General features: G+C 51.9%; 1 protein-coding gene across 1 annotated transcript in view; it reads left to right on the top strand.

The window, feature by feature from the left end:
- ASTN2 (astrotactin 2) overlaps positions 1–17,653 on the top strand; it is a 308,249-nt gene that overhangs the window by 38,534 nt on the left and 252,062 nt on the right.

Below are 17,653 nucleotides of genomic sequence, written 5' to 3'. Positions count from 1 at the left end.
GCTCCAGCAGCACTGGAACTCCTGTCTCCTCAACAGGATGGAAATGCTGGGATTCATATCAACTTTTTGCTGTGGGTGAATGCTAGCACATGGGCATCAATCAGGTCAGTCTTCATCTCTAGGTGGCAGAAATGTTCATTGCCTTGCTGTCGAATAGGGCATCAGTTCTAGCGAGCGAACGTGTTGGTGTGCTGGGGCTCCGCCAGCCTGCTGAGCCTTGATGCTCCTCCGAGAGCTGCTCCATAAAGCTGTATTTTCCACTAGCGGCAAAACATCCCCTGTGCTTTATTCTCTGGGCAATCAGACAAATGATCCTGTAGTCACCTGCAAACAAAGTCATCAGGGCTGTAGATTTAAGGCAAACACGTAGGAGCACTGTGTGGAGCTGGAAACAGCAGATCAGAAAATTCTCGTTGTGATAAGAAAGTGTAGAGCTGAATCCATGTGGATCTGATGGACAGGCACAGACCCCAAATGTGAACTGTTTCCTACTCGTGGTGTTTGGCATGGCAGGTAGAGCGTTACATAGCGTCTGTAGGTCAGATTAGAAAGAAGCCTATACAATCCTGTAAGCGCGGGTTCTGGCTGCTGCCTGTCCCTGTGGTGCTGGCTGCTTGTAAGGTATGATAGTGGATAATGCTGCTGTTGTGAGGTATAAATCCCCTGGTAGTAGCTGTGGGGAGTTGGGCAGTGAGAGCTGGGCTGGGGTGCCCGTTTCTGAGTAGGCAAGGTGCTGCGGATGCTTTGTGCCTCCCCTGATGGTGCTGGGCTGGGATTTGGAGGAGCTCTGGTCCCTTTGGGGTTCCCCCTCCCCGAAGCTCTGCCCAGCTCAGAAAGAAAATAGTGGTGGCGTCCCTCTGGGTAAAGCAGTTCAACATCGGCACAGCAAATAGCCAAAGGTTGGATACAATAGGACAGACAGACAGGGTCCTCTGCGGTCACAGCGTACGTGATGGCATCCGTTGCTGGCTGTACAAGGTATGCGGGAGCAGAGGGGAGCCCATACGGACAGGGCTTGGTAGCGCTTCTGCAGGCTGAGCAGCTGGGGAGGCGTGTTACCAGCTATCAGCCTGTACGGCTTCTCCTGGGAGAGGAGGAGAGACCAAACCATGGGTGACAGACGCTGGTGGTGTCTCTTAATGTACTGCTGGAAGGCACTCGAGCTCTAGGAGGAGGCCAGTGCAAGAGCCTATATAAGGCAGTCTAGACTGGCTGCTCTTTATTTAGTTGTTCTCTTAACTAAAAATAAAACTTGTGCTTCCAAACCATGTGGCTCTGTTCTCTGCACTTGGAGAACCGTCGCCAAGAGGGCCAGGCAGGGCCTGGATGCTGCCCCCCTGCATGTGCGTGGGGACGGAGAGACCGCAGTCCACACAGGTACAACTGCGTGACTTGGGGGGATGTTTCTCCTGTGCGGAGAAGAATGGTGCTTTCCCCAGAGTGTTTCGTCTAATGCACACTTGATTGCCTGCATTTTTAAAGTCTGTTTTTCAGAAGCTGCAACACCCACCTCTGCTTGTTGAAATGTCATTAGAAGCCATTTAACATCGTTCACCTGCAATGCACAATAAAATGCATTCGAATAAACAAAAGCAAAGTAACAGTAGTGCTAATTGCTGAGTGAATCCAGCAGGAGCAAGGAAGGGATGCACCAGCTCCCTATGTGCAGGGAAGGGGCTCTTGGGGTGACGCTGGACTGTCCTTCCCTTCTTCCCGTGAGCATGTGGGATTCCCGTAAAGACTGGGCGGTCCCTGTTGGAGCACCCATGGTGGCAGTGCTGGGGGACAGGGACTCTTCTCGGCTCTGTGGAAGAGACAGTGCAGCTCTGAGCATCGGAGACGGGAAGAGTCCAGATGATGCATCGTGTCTGGAAAGCAGGTCCCTGCACCTGCGATGGTCGTAAGTGGTGGCTGAGGTTGTGTTTCTTCTACCCTTAAAGTGCTTTTTTACTCTTTGTTCTTTTTAAGCAAGGTTATTATGACGGTGATGGTTATCGTTGCTCAAACGAACATGGAGGTGCCCGGGTGTCCATCTGCCATCCTCGAGTGCTGATCTGAGCATCCCTGTTGGCATCCCCCTTTGTGTATGGCTGACTGTTACCAGCCCACGGTGTTAAGAGATGTTTCCCCAACCCTCTGCTCAGTGAGAATGAACAAATGAAAGCCTTCGTATATCGTAACTGAACTGCCTTTTTTATTCTTTCATATTCTCTTCTTTGTTTTGCTTTTCTATAAATTATTTAGAGTTGTGTGAGTGCGGAAGACAGCAGTAACTGCATTTCAGTCCTCTTCAAAACATAATAGTAAACAAGATCTAGGGCAGAATATTAAACTATCTGAGGGCTTCAGGAATTGGCAGTAAAGAACTTACACTGACTGAAAAATCCCCTCAAGCTGGGGCTGCAAGCTGCCTGCAGGGCCAGGGCTACCCCAGGCTGTGAGATATGTTCACAAATGCTCCCACCGGTTCAGCTCGTGATGCCGTTGGGCTTTGCACCTTGGATTGAGGCAGGTTCGTGTCTTGCCTGGTCTCATCCTTCCAAACCGTGCCGGTTCACTGTTGTGTTTCCTCCCAGACGGACGCTCTTGGATGAGGCTTTGCTCAAGGAGTCAAGCTACGGTATGTGCTAGTTGCTCCTCTCTGCTGAAGCTGGCCAGAGCCTGGATTGCCAAGGACGAGGTGGCTGTAGTTCAGATCTAGGTTTTTATGCCAGAAATATAAATATATGTGCTGTGGGCTTTCCACTCCGACCTGGTTTGCGCACACATTGGGAAATGCGGTGATTCGGGAGGCATTGGACGTGCTGCACACACAGGCGCTTCGACCCGCCTGCGAGCAGCAGATGCAGCCGGGGTTCCCACGGGGATGCGGCAGGTGGGGTGGAGAAGCTCTGCAGTTGGTGTGAGCAGACACCATGTACCTGGAGATCCCCAGGGACTGGAAATCAGTTCTGCTCGGGCACAGTTTTACAGGTGGATTGAAGATGGATGCATAAGGGGAAACCCAGCTGGACCATGGCCCTAGCTTGAGGACAGGGTCGGCCTTCCCCCCCCCGCCCCGGTGCCCGGCTGCCTGGCTGGAGCTGCCAGGTTTCAGTGCGATCACCGGGGCCGGGCGAGGAGCTGTGCCGGCATCCCGGGGAGTCCATCAGCGCCCAGGGGAAAAGCTCTTTGCTGCTCTTGCAGTGTAGCGTTGTGATAAGACATCAGCTGGGACTTGTCAGCAGGCTCCAAACGGTATCATCGCTGGGGCTGTCACTAGAGGCTCTTTCAAGTGTCACTTCCCAGCATTAATTACCAGAGATGGCAAATCCGATGAAGATGGAGCATTTCGGCTCGCCCTCCACCTGCCTGCGCTGCTTGCTTTCCCCCACATGCCGGGCAGTGATTGATTTGCAGGTGCTGGGTCGTGCCGGCGGCGGGTGCTTTCCATCATTTGGGATTCGCGCACCCTGCGCTGTGCGGCTGTTGGACTCGCTCGCCCTTTCCACGAGGAAGAGTGTGGGGTTTTTTTATTCCCCACGTGGAGCTGCTGGATGTATCGGGTCAGGCAGGGAATTGCGCTGGATCACTCTGCTGCATACAGCCCTACAAAATGGGAGAGAAGTCCCAGCCCGGGAGGTCGAGTAGCACAAATGTTTTGCAAATCACGGGCAAGCAGAGCACGGATCAGCGAGCCAAACTTTCCTCCCAAGTCTCAGGCAGTGCTCTGCGGGGATGGGGATGGGAGGGCTGCTCCTGCACGGTGCCAGAGCATCTGACGTGAAGCCCAGCGCAAACAAAACACAGGAGCAGTGTGCTGAATAATGACATCTAGCAACAAGCGCGTCTGAGTGATAAAGTTAATGAAATTACAGGTTCTGACCTGATACCAGACTCTGCTGTGGGTAGATAAACAGCAGGGCAAAGATGAGATGTTTATTTCTCCCTAGCTGCAGTTGTAATCTGGATGTGCTGTGCAGGGCCATTAACATTATTACTGTTATGCAAAAGCATTTTTGACTTGGGGGGAAAAAAAAAAAAGAAAAATCCCCCAACTCCCTAGAAAATGGAAAGCTGACAAAATTAGAATTGCAGCAGGAGCACAAACTGACCTGGTGACATTGTACAGAGCCCAGATGAATTTAGACAGAAGAAAAATCCGAGGCAATTTAAAAAGAAAAGTAGTCTTTTTTTTTTTTATTAATATAATAAAATGAAATGGGGCGAGGAAGGAGGCAATAGCCAGGCAGTCCTAATTAGCCAAAAGGATCCCTTTGTGCTGGTGTGGAAAGGGGGCTGTGCCATCTCCTCGCGGTTTTGGGTTCTCTCTAGCAATTAGAAGGTCTCCAGGGGTTTCGTGCCCCGGGGGTGTGCGTGGTGCCAAGTGGGGTCTGCTGGTGTGGGGTGCGGTTTCTGGGGTCCTGGTCTTTGCTGGGGAGACCCCTGCGTCCAAACCCAGTCCCCATGTGTACACTGCGTTCTACGATTAAAGGGATTTGGGTAAATTTGTGCAGGTGATGTCACTGTCCTCACTGCCTCTGTCCTCGCTTCTCTGGGTAGTTTCCAGTCCATGTTCCTGATGATTTCTGCTCTCCTGCTTTTCCCGAGCAGATGGCCTCAAGCTCCAGCCCTCTGGGAATTCCTAACTTGCTTTTATCTTTTAATATACCTGGCTCTCATCTTTGCCGACATGGTTTCATCCTACAGCAGCAGGAACCCTTTGCTTCTGTACATCAAGTGCTGTTCGAGGGGGTTTGGCCCCCAGTCCATCGCAGGCAGCACCACAACATCCCCAGATGGGACACGTTGGATGCACAGAGGTGGAGTTAGTAAATGAAGGCAGATAAAAGTCCAGCAAGCCTGAATACAGGGTTACCTATAAGTTCTTCAACGAGTAGATTTTGCCAAACCAAATCTCCTAAGGATCAGTGAGAAGCAGAACTTCTGCCTGGTGAAAACTAAGGAGAAAATAGATGTCAGACTTGAAAATCGAGTATCTGCTATTCCAGTCCTGCAACAAAGGACCCATCTTTATTTTCTCAGTTTCTTTCATGTTCAAAAAAAGAACTTTTCAAGCAGGCCTTTGTGCTGGCTTCACAGACTCTGCAGTCTGGGTATGGCCTTCAAGTCTAGACAGGAGACAGGACTTTATTACCGATGGTACCGATGATTAATACCGTAGGCATATCAAAGGTGTGGTTGTGCAATCATCTTGAATTCATATCTCCTGGACTTTCTTCTCACCTGCTGTGTTAACTTAGGTAAACCTCTGAAGTTTCTCTTACTTAATCTATGGATGTAGTGATAGCAAGAGGCTTTTGAGCATGCCTGAAAGATGTTCTGGCACCTAGAGTGAACCTGGAGATGTAGATCCAGCTCCACTCTGCCATCAGCTGCTTTGGTAACCCTGGTCATGTCACTTAATGGTCCAGTCCTCATCCATGGGTTGGAGAGAGGAGCCAAGCCGGACAGCAGACAGGGCAGCACGAGGAAATGTTAAACTGCTAATGTAAGGGGTTGTGGTCCCAACAGCCTCTCAGCCAAACTTCTCTGGGTGATGCAGTCTGGGAGAACTGCAGGAGAAGCGTTTTTGGCTGGGGAGACAGATGCCTTAGGTTTGAGATAACACCGAAAGACAGGCAGGGGAAGGGTCCTGGTGATGAGGAGAGGGAGCTTCCTATGCCACCCACCAACGATGGAGCAGCTGTTCTGGTGGCTGCATCTCAGTCATCATCTTCACCTCCCAGTGAAGACTCCTCTAGGGGAGAGGTAAGTCAGCACTCTGGCCCGAGGTCGTGGTGTCAGGGCTGGGGAAGGGGACATTTTGGGGGCTGAGATGTGGAAGAGGAGGGCAGATAGTTAAGCTGTGCCCTAGAGTTGCTATTCCTTACAAATATATGAGGTCTGCAGTGAGCAGAGGTGAGATTTCAAGACAGAGTGTGAGTCAGAGGTGATGCCCTCGTAATGGGCAGGGTGATGGTGTTCTCCTCCGTGATGGAGAAGGGAGAGCCCATGGGCAACGGGAACGAGATGACCGTCCTGGTGTTGCCATCCCCGAGCTGACAGCCCAGCATCCTCGAGGGGACATCTGCACCCAGCCGGGCTGGTGGCTGGCTGCCAGCAGGGAGATCCCTGCCGTGCCGGGCTGTGCCGTCCCCGGTGCCCGTGCTGCCCTGCTGGGGCTGGGAGCTGCTGTCTGCAGCTGCCGTTTGCTCGGGTAGGCAGATGCAGTGCCATCCTGAATCCAAGCATTAACCAGCCGCTTTCTGAGCCTTTAATAAATAAAATGATGGCTTAACGTTTGCTGGGGCTGAAAGCTAAAATGGGACACTACCTCAGACCGGCATCTGATATGTCTTGGGGCCCCGTCTTCCTTCCAATGACCTGATGGGATCATGACCCTCTTTGTACGTGATCAGCTTTTCCCAGCTCTAATTCCCCCCAACTCCTTACGTAATATACAGAGACCTTTGAAAATGTATATTCATGTAGCCTGCCTGTGCAAAGTGTTTTTTTGCAGTCCGCTATTCCTGGCTGAAAAACCCGGCTGCAAATTTCAGCTTTAAAGAAATAAGAAAAAATGAGGCCTAACAGGGTAGGAATCGGGTCCCATTTCGGGAATACATTTAAGTATGTGCTTAGCTAGTGTCTCTAGTAATTAGAGAAATTAAACATATCGTTACGTCCAACATGCTGAATTCCAACTGCTTTGAGTGCATTAATGGAGAGAATAGGGGCCCCAGTTGCAGAGGTTACAATGGTTACGCCATTGGGTCCTTCAGTTTTATAGTGATGCCAGCTCTGGCTTCAATATTGATTTGAAAATGTCCATACCTGCCAGGGAGAAGCTTTGCTTTCCAGAGAGATAAACACAGTCATAATTAATATCTTAATTGCCTTTCGAGTTCTGAACACAGAGCTGCCAGGCTGGAGTTTTAGGTTTGTTTCGATCACAATGAACTGGCTGCCTCCATCCCAAATTTGGGTTGTCCCCATCAACATGGTGGGAGGGAACGGTGGTCTCTTGGCCTGCTGGTCCTGCGGGACACGCTCCCCCTCCCTTATACCTCCCAAGAAAGTGGCCTAAGGCAGCACCATGGATGCACGGGAGCATGTCCAGGAGGTCTCCCCAACGAGACCCACGTCCAGCATGCCTCCTGCCTCCAGCAGCAGGTCAAAAGGGATGGGGAAGCTCCTGGCGGCTGGTGGCCTCCTCTGGTCCTGCCTCCCCCTGGCTGAGGGAGGTGCTGTGCTGGCATGTGCTTAATGACTAATTAAGGCTTAAACATCTCTCAGGCTGGTCGGGGCTTTTCCTGGCCCACTGTTGAGAAAAGACCAGTAGGTTGGATTTCCTGATGTGGTTTTCTTGTTCTCCTCCCTGCCCTTTGCCTTTGCTATATCCCCACTCACTAATTTCATGAGATGGAGGGAAGAAGCAGATGGAAAAAGCGGCTTCTGATGGTGCCATAGCAAATGGAAGAGAAAAGAGGTGTTAATATGCCAGCACTCTGCTGAGCATCCCAAAGGGATGCCAGTTTCGTGAAGTCCCGCTGGTTTATCGCTGCTTTGCAAGGCTTAAGCTGGTCTTGCCCCGATGCTGCACAACATCCTATGTGAGAAGAAATACCCTTGGTCATTCCCTCTCCCAGCCACAGCTGGGTGACTTGTGTCTCCTCAAGCCAGCAGCAGCTCTTTTAATGTGGTTTTTGTTGGGGCTGCTGATGCCTGGTGGAGATGTCGTGGCAGTTTTGTGTGCAGTAGCCCTGATTCCCCAGGTGTCCAAAGTGCTTTTCGTCCAGGTGAAATCACAAGCTCACAGAAGATAAGTTGTGAAGTTTTGGCTGTCCAAGGAAAACAAGCCATCAGGAATTATATTTATATAAATGCCAGGCACGCGTTCATCACTTTGTGCATCACTACAAATGTTTGATAAAGCACTACATTATTTAGGGCGTAGCTGTGTTGTAGGCCAGTTGTTGACCAGGATTAGCTTTGAGGTGATTGTTGGGCTTTTGTTGGGGTTTTTTGGGGGGTCTGATGCAAAATCTAAAAAAAATGATACAGTGGCTCTTTATTCCCCTTGGGAGACCCTGGGGTATCTCAAGTGTCCTCCCCTCTCCTGGGTTTCCGTGCTGGGCTGCATTTTGCAGCCACCTTGTGTGCAATGCCAGAGGACCTGGAAGAGCTTCAGCCCTGCCGTCCTTCCACGGTGTCAGTAGGGAGCAAAAACCTGCCACTGATTTCTGAAGTCAGGCTGACCAGGAGAAGAGGGCATGGAGTCTGGGATGAAGGAGAGCAACCCCACAACGTTCCCTATTTCTGCTGGAAATATATAGATGCTAGTGAGCCCTCGGACAGGCCCTGGGATACGTGGCTCAGAGCTGAGGCAGCTCCAGATCCTGTCGCCTGCATGAGAGCTCTGGGTTTGTCTCAGTCCATGATGCTCAGCCCTTCTTCACCTTGGCTTTTAGCGGCATTGCAGCTCCATCAATCGGCATGTGCGAGATGTTCTCCCCATTGGTCTGTCCCAGGCTTATGGGTTTTATGGGGAGGGGAGCAGGGAGGGCAGCTGCAGTGCCAGCTCTTCACTCTGTTTGCGTGTCCTCTTCCTATCGGTCATGTTTTACCTGGCTACGGCACCGAGACAGTTAGTTTTGTCAGCTGGCTCCTAAGGAAGAAGGATCGAGGCTGGGCACCTGCACTGATATTAGGTCTGCAGGCACCTTCCAGCCCCATTTATCATTAGGCAGTGACCTACCTGAAGGACCAGCGGGAGAGAAAACTTATTAACAAGGTGCTTCAAATCAATCCTTTCTGACGGCCCTGCTGAGTTACAGCGTTTGCTGTGACTCACCCACCGGCTCCTGCGGGGTCTGGCTGGGCTCGGCCTTGCTTCTTTGCCCGCGTGGCTTGGGAGTGGTTTGCTTTTGATAGCCTGGGCTCTCCGGGTGTTCCCTCAGCTCCAGGTCTTCTCCTGAGCCAACAAACCAGCTCTCAGCTCCTTCTTTCCTGCCTGCTGCCTGCGCCCGTGTGCTTCCTGGTGTGGGAGGTAGTTGGTCCCTGCCACTGCAGGGGGGCTCCTTTTGGTGGTGTTCATGCCATGCGTGCACAAGTTGAAGCTCCTTGGCCCCATTGCAACACAGGTTTTTCGTGGTTTGCCCTTCTCCTCTGGGTTGACGTTGCTCCCTTGTTCTCCCTGGCACATGGTACAGAGTTGCCGGTACCGTGAAAAAGTATCATCTTGCCTGTCGGGCAAAGGAAATTTAATTTCCAACTAACAAATTTGTTGTGCACCGTGCTGCCGAGCAGGAAGTTGAGTGGTGGTTGAGACTGGAGAAGGGCCACTGTGCCACGTTTCCAACCCACGTTTGCTGGCTGTTGCTGTTCCCGGAGCCCTGCCCTGCCCGTGCCCATCCCTAGGGGTGCTGGGACTTGCTCACACTCACTTTACAGATGCCGAAGTGCTGCTGCCTCTAGGTTCATCCCCCAGCGGCGGTTCCTCAGCCAGGTGGGGATGGGGCTTTCTCCTGCCCTTGGTGGGTCTCTGCCCCAGCTGGCTCCATGGGGCGGTTTTTCCTCTGGATTCGTGGAGTCCTTGGAGATGTGCAGTGGAGAGAGGAAGCTGGAGGTCAGCACTGTGCTCTCGAGCCGACGTCTCTCCTCCGTGTAACGTTAGCCCGGGCCGCTTCGTGCGCCCATTAGCACCAAATCGGGAAGCTTCCTCCAGAGTGTTATTATTTAACTTTCCAATTATTTTATAACTTGAGGAGCATTAGCTGCTGCTGAGGGTCTGCCCGTCTTCCCCACTCCTCTCTGCTTGCCGCGTAAGCGAAAAAGTTGCAGTGTCTCATAAGAAAAGGTAAGTTAAGGCTTTTGTTAGAGTGGAGATGGTGGGAAGCAGAGTCTCTGGTGGCCTGGACCTTCTTGGTGCTGGGGCAGGGGAAGATGGGGCAGCATCCCATGGCCAAAGGCTTTTCCTTGCAGAAGGAGAAATGGGCTAAAGGGACAAATCATAGAACAGTTTGGGTTGGAAGGGACCTCTAAAGGCCATCTAGTTCAACCCCCCTGCTGTGGGCAGGGACAGCTTCAACTACATCAGGTTGTTCAGAGCCCCGTCCAGCCTGACCTGGAATGTTTCCAGGGATGGGGCATCCACCATTTCTCTGGGCAACCTGTGCCAGTGCTTCACCACCCTCAGCGTAAAAAACGTCTTCCTTATGTCTAGTCTGAATCTGCCCTCTTTTAGTTTAAAACCATTCCCCCTTGTCCTATCGCTACAGGCCCTGCTAAAATGTCTGTCTCCATCTTTCTTATAAGCCCCCTTTAAGTACTGATAGGCTGCAGTAAGGTCTCCCCGGAGCCTTCTCTTCTCCAGGCTCAAAAACCCCAATCTGCAGTACCCTGTAGGTGTCAGGGGAGGGGTGTGCTGGAAGAGGCTTCACCCTGTAGAAGAACTGAGGTTTTCATAGTCAGAAAGAGCTCCTGGGAAGATTGAACCCAGCTGGTAGCAGCCCAAGGAGTGCAGAGACCGGTCTGCTTTTGCAAGATACTCGCAATGCAAAGGTGCGAGGCAGAGGCGGGGACCGTTGGACTGCGGCTCTTAAGCGTTTGATCTTTTACGTTGTGTTTATAATTATATTGCATTATCTTAATTACCAACATGGGAAGTCGGGAGCGTGGCGGGGGGAAGGGAAAGGAGGTCGGTAGAAAGGCGGGGAAAGTGTGGGGTGACGAATAACTCGCAGCCTCCGTCGATGGGGCCGCGATTGTGGTCGGACTTGGAAACGATGCTATTAATACAATGCTTATTCATTTCCTATAATAAAAAAAATGGAAGTGCTTTGCAATTACCCAATTGCGAATGAAATTAACATTCTGTGGCATTTTCCAGTAAACGGTTAGTTTGCACACATGAGTGGAGGCAATTAGCTGGGAAGCGATTGAGTGCCGTGACTGGAGAGAGGATGAAGAAGGGTGAGGGCAGCCGGTGCTGGGAGGGTGCTGCCGTGGGCTCCGGATGCCCCTTCCCAGGGGACTGGGCGTTCCCCTGGGTCCTGCTGGTTTGAGGAGCAGCCCACCCGGCTGCAGCAAGGACAGGAGCTGCAGATATTATCTCCTGCTCTCTGTAGACGCGGGGAACGGCAAAGCTTTGCAATAAAGAGGAAAAGCAAAGAGCGGGTGCGTGGTCAGAGGGGTTGTGGGGTGCCCTGGTGCTCCCTGGGGTCCCCGTCCCCATTGCGGGACCCTGAGCCAACGCAGGTCTCCATCCCCCTCCCATGCTGCACGCCAGCCTCTCCTGGCATCCCCCCTTCCCCATCACGTGCCCCAAGCTTTGTTAAAAACCAACGGAGACTTTTTTTTTCAGATTTGTTAAACTACTGAAAAGTTCTGATCCTATCAGGGTGGTTTTTTTCCTGCCTCGTACCAGATAAGGACTGTGCTGGCTCTGAGCCCAGAGCTGAGGGTGGTGGAGAACAGGGTAGGGAAGCAGTCATCTCATGAATATATGAAGGAGGAAAGTACATTTGTTCAGTTTCCTTCAAAGGAGACATCTTGAATAAAACTTTATCTCTTCTTATACTACCCTCCCCCTCCAATTTGCAATTAAAATCAGACTTTTACGTATAAAAATCTATTTTTATAACAAGAGATTTATTAATGTATGTAATAATCTATTAATGTATTAATACCTATGTTAAAAAAATGTATGCATTTTCTATTTTAAATCTCAACAAAAAGGGCCAGGAGAGAAAAGAAAGAAAAAGTTGAGATGGAGTACAAGCCTGTTTTCAAAATGCTCCCAGGTTCCCATATCCCTCTGCTGCTGCATCTGAAAACCCCTCTGTGTAAAAAAGCTTCTCGGAGAGAGATTGATTCCCCCTCGCGCCGTGTTGGCAGGCTGGGCTGGGGGCCAGCTCCGGCAAAGCGCGTGGTGCCACATATATCATTTCCCCTGATGGGTTCACCTAAGGATGGCTGGGAGATGTATGCGTTGCAGGAGGTGCTTGGTCCCCTGATGTATGGGTATGTGTGGTTATTTGTGCTTTGTTTTGATTTTTTTAATATATATATATATCTCTCTCCTGAGTTGGTTGTGTAAGGCAGCCAGCAGTGACCTGGCGTTTTTGGACACGGTGTGCCTACACGGGGCGTGCGACGTGGACTAATGGAGAGCAGGGGGAGCGGTGGGGACAGAGGCTCTTCCTCGAGAGGGGGTAGAGGGTGTCTGGTGGCTGGAGAAAGAGATGGAGAGCTGAGGTTCTCAGTGTCCCTCATGTCTTTGCCGTATCCACCGTGCCCTGTGGCAGGGTGTTGCTCTCCAGGTGTGTTTTCTTCCCAATATGTGTGAAGCTGTTGTACCAATCTCTCCCACTGTCATCACATAGGCATCAGTGTAATTACCTAATTTTATGCTAGTAAAGCTCTCTGCTTTCTGGAGCTTAGTACCTTTAGGGTAGCTTTGTTGGAAATCAGTCCACATCCCAGTTTCAGAACAAACACCGTTGCTTATTTCATGCTTCGAAAAGCAACAAACACCCATTATTTAGAGCTGGTGAGAAAACAGGATTTCCACCATGTGGAAAACTTCCAGTATTGTGAAATTTATGCTCATCCCAAGTAGAATTGGAAAGTTGATCTCTTGAAATACGTTGTAGAATAGAAATTTCTAAAATACTGATCCAGAAACATCAAAATGTGCTTATTGAAACTGAGGGGTTTGGTTTGGAGGAAACAATTATAACGTTGTTAAACTGTGTTATACGTACCTGATGTTTACATGGTGCGTTATGGACGTGATGATGCATTAGACCTTTCGAGCCCTGTGCCTAGAAAAAGTGGATTATTTGAAAAATACTGGAAGCAGTTGGTGAAAGAGCAGGAGATGGGCACGGAGAAGAGCTAGTGTCTGAGACAAGGGGGCCGTGTCCTACACGTGGCCACGGGTGCCGTCATGAATGCGCACACAGGTCAGGAGGTAAAAATCCCACCAACCTTGACTTCTAAGTGTGCCCAAACTTTTTCATTTAATCCTTGACTGAGTTTGTGTTCTTGCCAAACGCTTTGATTCCAGTGACGCGGCATGCTTAGTTGAGCAGCTCTTGAGCTGCTCTGTGAGTTACTCCTCTCTCCAAAACTCTGAGAGCATTTTAACCACTGGTAATGTTGAGGAATCAATAACTTGCCCTCTGACACTCAGAAATCAGAGAGAGGGATGGGAAAATCAGATGCTTAAGAAACTACATTTTTAAAAAATATGTTTTACTCAATACCTAGTGTGGGAGGCTCCAATACAAGCTGCTCTTGCCTTTCCAGTCTTCTCCCTGCAGCTGCAGGAGTGCAGGTGTTGTGTGAGGAGGACAGGGATGGTTCTGGCTCCAGGGACCGAAACTTTAAGCTGAACACCAAAGGCTGGGAGACTCGGGGAAGCTGGCACCTTTGCAGGCCTTCAGCCTCACCGCTCTGTTTTAATACGCTGTAAAAACCAAGCCGTGGGGCTGCCCAGCTCTCCCAACCACTCGGCAGCAGCACGAGAGGCGTTCAGCCTGGTTTGGGGAGAAGCTGCTGCCCTTCCCCTGCCCTGCCAGGGTCCAGTGAAGCGTCGAGTGGGGCTGCCAGGTACTGGGTGGATATAGGGTCTCTGCGGGCTGCAGGAGCGTTGGCTTAGGCTGAGGGCAGTTCTCCTGCGTGTGGTACAGCTGCTCCATTGGGGTCCTCCAAGGCCATGTCTGAAGACCCTAAAATATCTCAGTGAGGTTGAGGGCTTGTTTCCAAGGGCTACGGGAGGCTTCCCAGCCTCTGCTGGCAGAAAATAGGTTGCACAGTCAAAGGGGTTTTGCAGTTCCTTGTCCCTTGTGCTGGACCCTCGGGAATGCCCTGGGATGGTGGAGGCACCATCCAAGTGCAACCAGTGGAGGTGGGGGCGTGCAACCAGCGCCTCTCAAATACGGGTTGTTGGTGGTTGTGTTGATCTGAGCCTGGGACTGTGTTTTGGAGAATCCCTCCTGGTCACTGATGCTGGTGAGATACTAGTTTTGGTATCTCCCCAAAACAACCCCCCAAACCTAGCCTGTGTGTCTGGGAAAGGTACAGCTCTCCTGGCTGTGCTGGGAGCCCCGTGAGGACTGAAACGAGTGCTGCCGCTTCCCATCTCTATTGCAATGTATTTTTATCCAAACATCACTCATATTGTTCAGTTGATGACTTCTTTTTTTGTTGTAATTTTAAAGCCAAACAACATATTTTCCCACTGCAATTTGTGCCAGCAAAAAGGAAGGAAGAAAGGAAGGCTATTGGTATGAATTGTTTTGTGGGAGATGTGCAAACGAATAGGGGAGCCATAAGGAGAGCAAATCGCTTTCAAAATAGCTTATGGGGGTGGACAGGAGGGAGGTGTACGATGGGAACATGTAATGTGCTTTACAAAGGTATGGTGACCTTCAGCTGCGTCCTTAAATCTCTGCCGGAGATGGAAGCTGATTTTGCGGAGGCTGGAGAGCCTCGTGCTTCCTCTTCTTCAGCTTGTTCCTGGGGTTGTTATGCTGCTGAAGGCCCTCGCTATAGGACGGGGTGAGACTGAGATCATAGCGTTGTGCCAAACCTCGGGGTGGATCTCGCCACCTCTGCCAGGCTGGAGAAACTCTCAATGTGGTGACGAAGATGTGAGCTCAGTAACCCTGATGGATTTATCTCCTGGAAACCAGGGATGGGAGGGGAGGTGGTTTGGCAAGCTTCGCTCAAGGAGAGGATGGTCCTATCGCCTCTAAATCTGTGTCGTGTTCGGCTGTCGTCGGGAGGAGCCGGTGCCCGGGCACTGGCGACGCGGCTGCATTGTGCTGGGGAGGAGAGCAGCGTGCGGGTAGTGCGGCAGCACCGGGAGCCTCTGGCTGAGCCCGTGTTTGGCACGTGCAGCCCAGGCGGGTCCTGCAGGGCAGAGCTGGGGTATTTGAAGCTTTGCACTACCCTGCGGTAGGGTGTGTTCCCATCCTTTTCAGAACTATTAAAAGCTCTGTGGGAGATGGGAATGCCAAGCACGCGTGCGGTGCGTGCATGGCACGGCGGTGCGTGTGTGCGAGCTCATGTTTGCCGTGCGGTTGTGTGATGCCCATGGAGGCATCGGTCCGGGTGGTGGGTTCCTACCCCTGGCTGTCCAGGCTTGGGTGGCTGACTATGGAAATCCCTGGGTGGCAAAGCCCAGGTGGCAGTTTGTGGTGGACTGTGTCTCTTTAATGGATGTGATGGACATAGTCAACAGGGTCCCAGCAGCCTCGGTGAGTGCTGTGCCTCATTACGTTATGGTGCATTGGTTTCTTCTCCCTCCTTTTTATCATGGTTGGCAGTGCATGAAGGGTCCTTCCTTCATCCTTGACCCCTGATGCTCATTTGGTTGAAGCCCAGCTATCTTTCATTTGTCAGCGAGGGTTTTCTCCATGCTGGCCATGTCGAACTCCCCTTGCTGAGATCATGTTGACAAGGGTTTTTTCTTCTTTCTTTTTTTTTTCCCCTTCCTTTTTTTTTTTTTGCCCCATTGCTCGAAACCACTGAACTCAGGTGCATGGAGAGGCCAACGATGTGCTGATGCACACGAGCTATGCAGAGCAGTGAGATGCACCGGCTTTTTGCTCCCGTTCCTGGAATAAGTATTTGTAACATCATTGCAAATAGCCGGCGACCGTAGGGACCCTCTCGCCACGAAGGTAATGCTCCCCCCCGCTTTTGGCGTTCGCTCCACTGATGAGCGTGTGAGCAGATGCCTCTGGATGGATGTGCCGAGTGTGGTGACCAGATGGGGTACGATCACCGCGGCGCTGATTACTCCCATCAGCCAAGCAGGGACCACGAGAGAGCCGTGACCTCGACGCGTCTCATCGCTAACTGAAGGCATGGCCCCCCTCCTCCTCCCCTCCCGCGCTCTCCTGATGGCCTCCTCTCAGTAAATAAGCGTCAGCCGCATGGTTCCCGAGCTCCCTGCTCCACTTGCACACGTTACATATTGCACAGCCCCAAGGTTCAAATAACTTGCCATCTGTTCGCGGGGAGGCCCTGCTATGCTTGCTCCTGGGTGAAGGAGCTGCGGGGATGGGCTTCCCCCCGCAGACACGGCGGCTGGGTGCTGAGCCGCACCGGTGCTGCCGCAGCATCCTTCCCTGGCGCCTCGGAGGAGCCCTGCAAGAGAGGGGGTTGGATGTGTGCTGTATTTTATAAATAAAAAGTTCAGAAAATACTAGTGGAAGACTTCCCCAAATGTTATTTTCTTTGTCCCCCCTCTTGTTTTTTTTTTTTTTTTTCCCCCCCTCCCCCCTGTGACATTGCCTGCTGGGGCATCTGACACCGCGGGATCCGGCCACGCCTGCCACAAATGGAGGGGGCTTTGGGGAGCTCTGCCTTTGATTTATGGTGCCTGAGGAGCCAGATGTTGAATAACTGGAAGATGTAACATAGCTGGTCCCTTAGGCCACCTTCTCTCTGGAGCTGACCCGAAATGGTTCCCACCTTTGGTGCTTACGCAGGCAGCGGGTTTCATCCTTGTCTCTCCGTCGCCTGGTGCGGCAGCGCTGGGTGCATGGATCGTCTCCCGGCAGCGATGGGTGCATGGATCGTCTCCCGATTCCCCATGGGCACAGCAGCCGGTCTGCTCCTCTTCGGTGCTGCCCCTCCCAATAGCCCTGGCAGATTTCGGTACCTCCTCTGCAGCCTGCGGGGCTAGAAAAGCACCCTGGGGTGGTCTAAAGCCTCTCAATCCCAGAGAGGCTGAGGACATCGCCTTTGGGATTTGGGGAGAAGGAAGGGGGGAGCTGCTCTGTGGGCTGGTGTGTCACTGCCTGCGGCATGGGGCGGTCGGGGTTCTCCCCTCCCTGCGGCGAGGGTGGCTGTTAGAGGAGTCTGCCGCAGACTCCGCGTTTTAAGTCAAGTCCTTGTCTAGGATTACAAATGCCTCGTCCTGCATGGCCAGCTTCTCATTTCGCACTAAAATGGCCCCTGCAGCACGCTGTGAAGGGAATTAGAGTCCATGGTCCAGAGCAGTTATGCACCCAGAGCTTGCCGGGTGCCTGAGGAACTCCATACAGATCTGATGTAGTCTCTGGACCCGGGAGACGCGGCGGGGTGATGCATCAGCCTGTAACTCCTGGCAGGCTGGGGAGCTCCAGGGTGCTCAATTATCCCTTATCCGAGCGGGATGCAGGGTGGCTACAGGGCCAGTGATCCCTGCCAGCCCCGCGTGGGCACGCTGCGGGCAGGGGGAGCTTCAGGAGCTAATCGGAGGGACTTCATGACTCTCAAAATGGAGACGGGACAGAGGTTATGTTCTGCTAATGAGTTTCTGCTAATTCAAGGAGCTGACAGAGGCCAAACCGTTTGTTAAACCTGGGAGACCTCTCTGGCCTGCAGGAGGGCAACTTGATGCTGAATTTCATCTTTGCTCTTTGCGAGTGGTTTCATGATTTCCTATAACCGCCCTTTGTGCGGGTGGGTGGCGAGTTTCGTAGGACAATTCTGGGTGGGGTTTTTTTGGCATTACTGGATAGGCGGTGTGTGAGAGCAAGGAGGGGAGTTGCTTAAGTATCAGCAAGCTGTGATGTGCCGTGGGGCATTGCAGCAAGCTGTTTCCTGAGCTCAGGTGCTGCTGCCCAGCATGTGAGTGCAGGCCCTGGAAGACCCCAGGGATTCCTGC

This window comes from Pygoscelis adeliae, unplaced genomic scaffold (assembly GCF_000699105.1).
Source record: "Pygoscelis adeliae isolate BGI_AS28 unplaced genomic scaffold, ASM69910v1 Scaffold270, whole genome shotgun sequence".
Lineage (NCBI taxonomy): Eukaryota > Metazoa > Chordata > Aves > Sphenisciformes > Spheniscidae > Pygoscelis > Pygoscelis adeliae.
The sequence above is the reverse complement of the archived record's forward strand: the minus strand, read 5'-3'. Positions and strand labels throughout refer to the sequence as shown.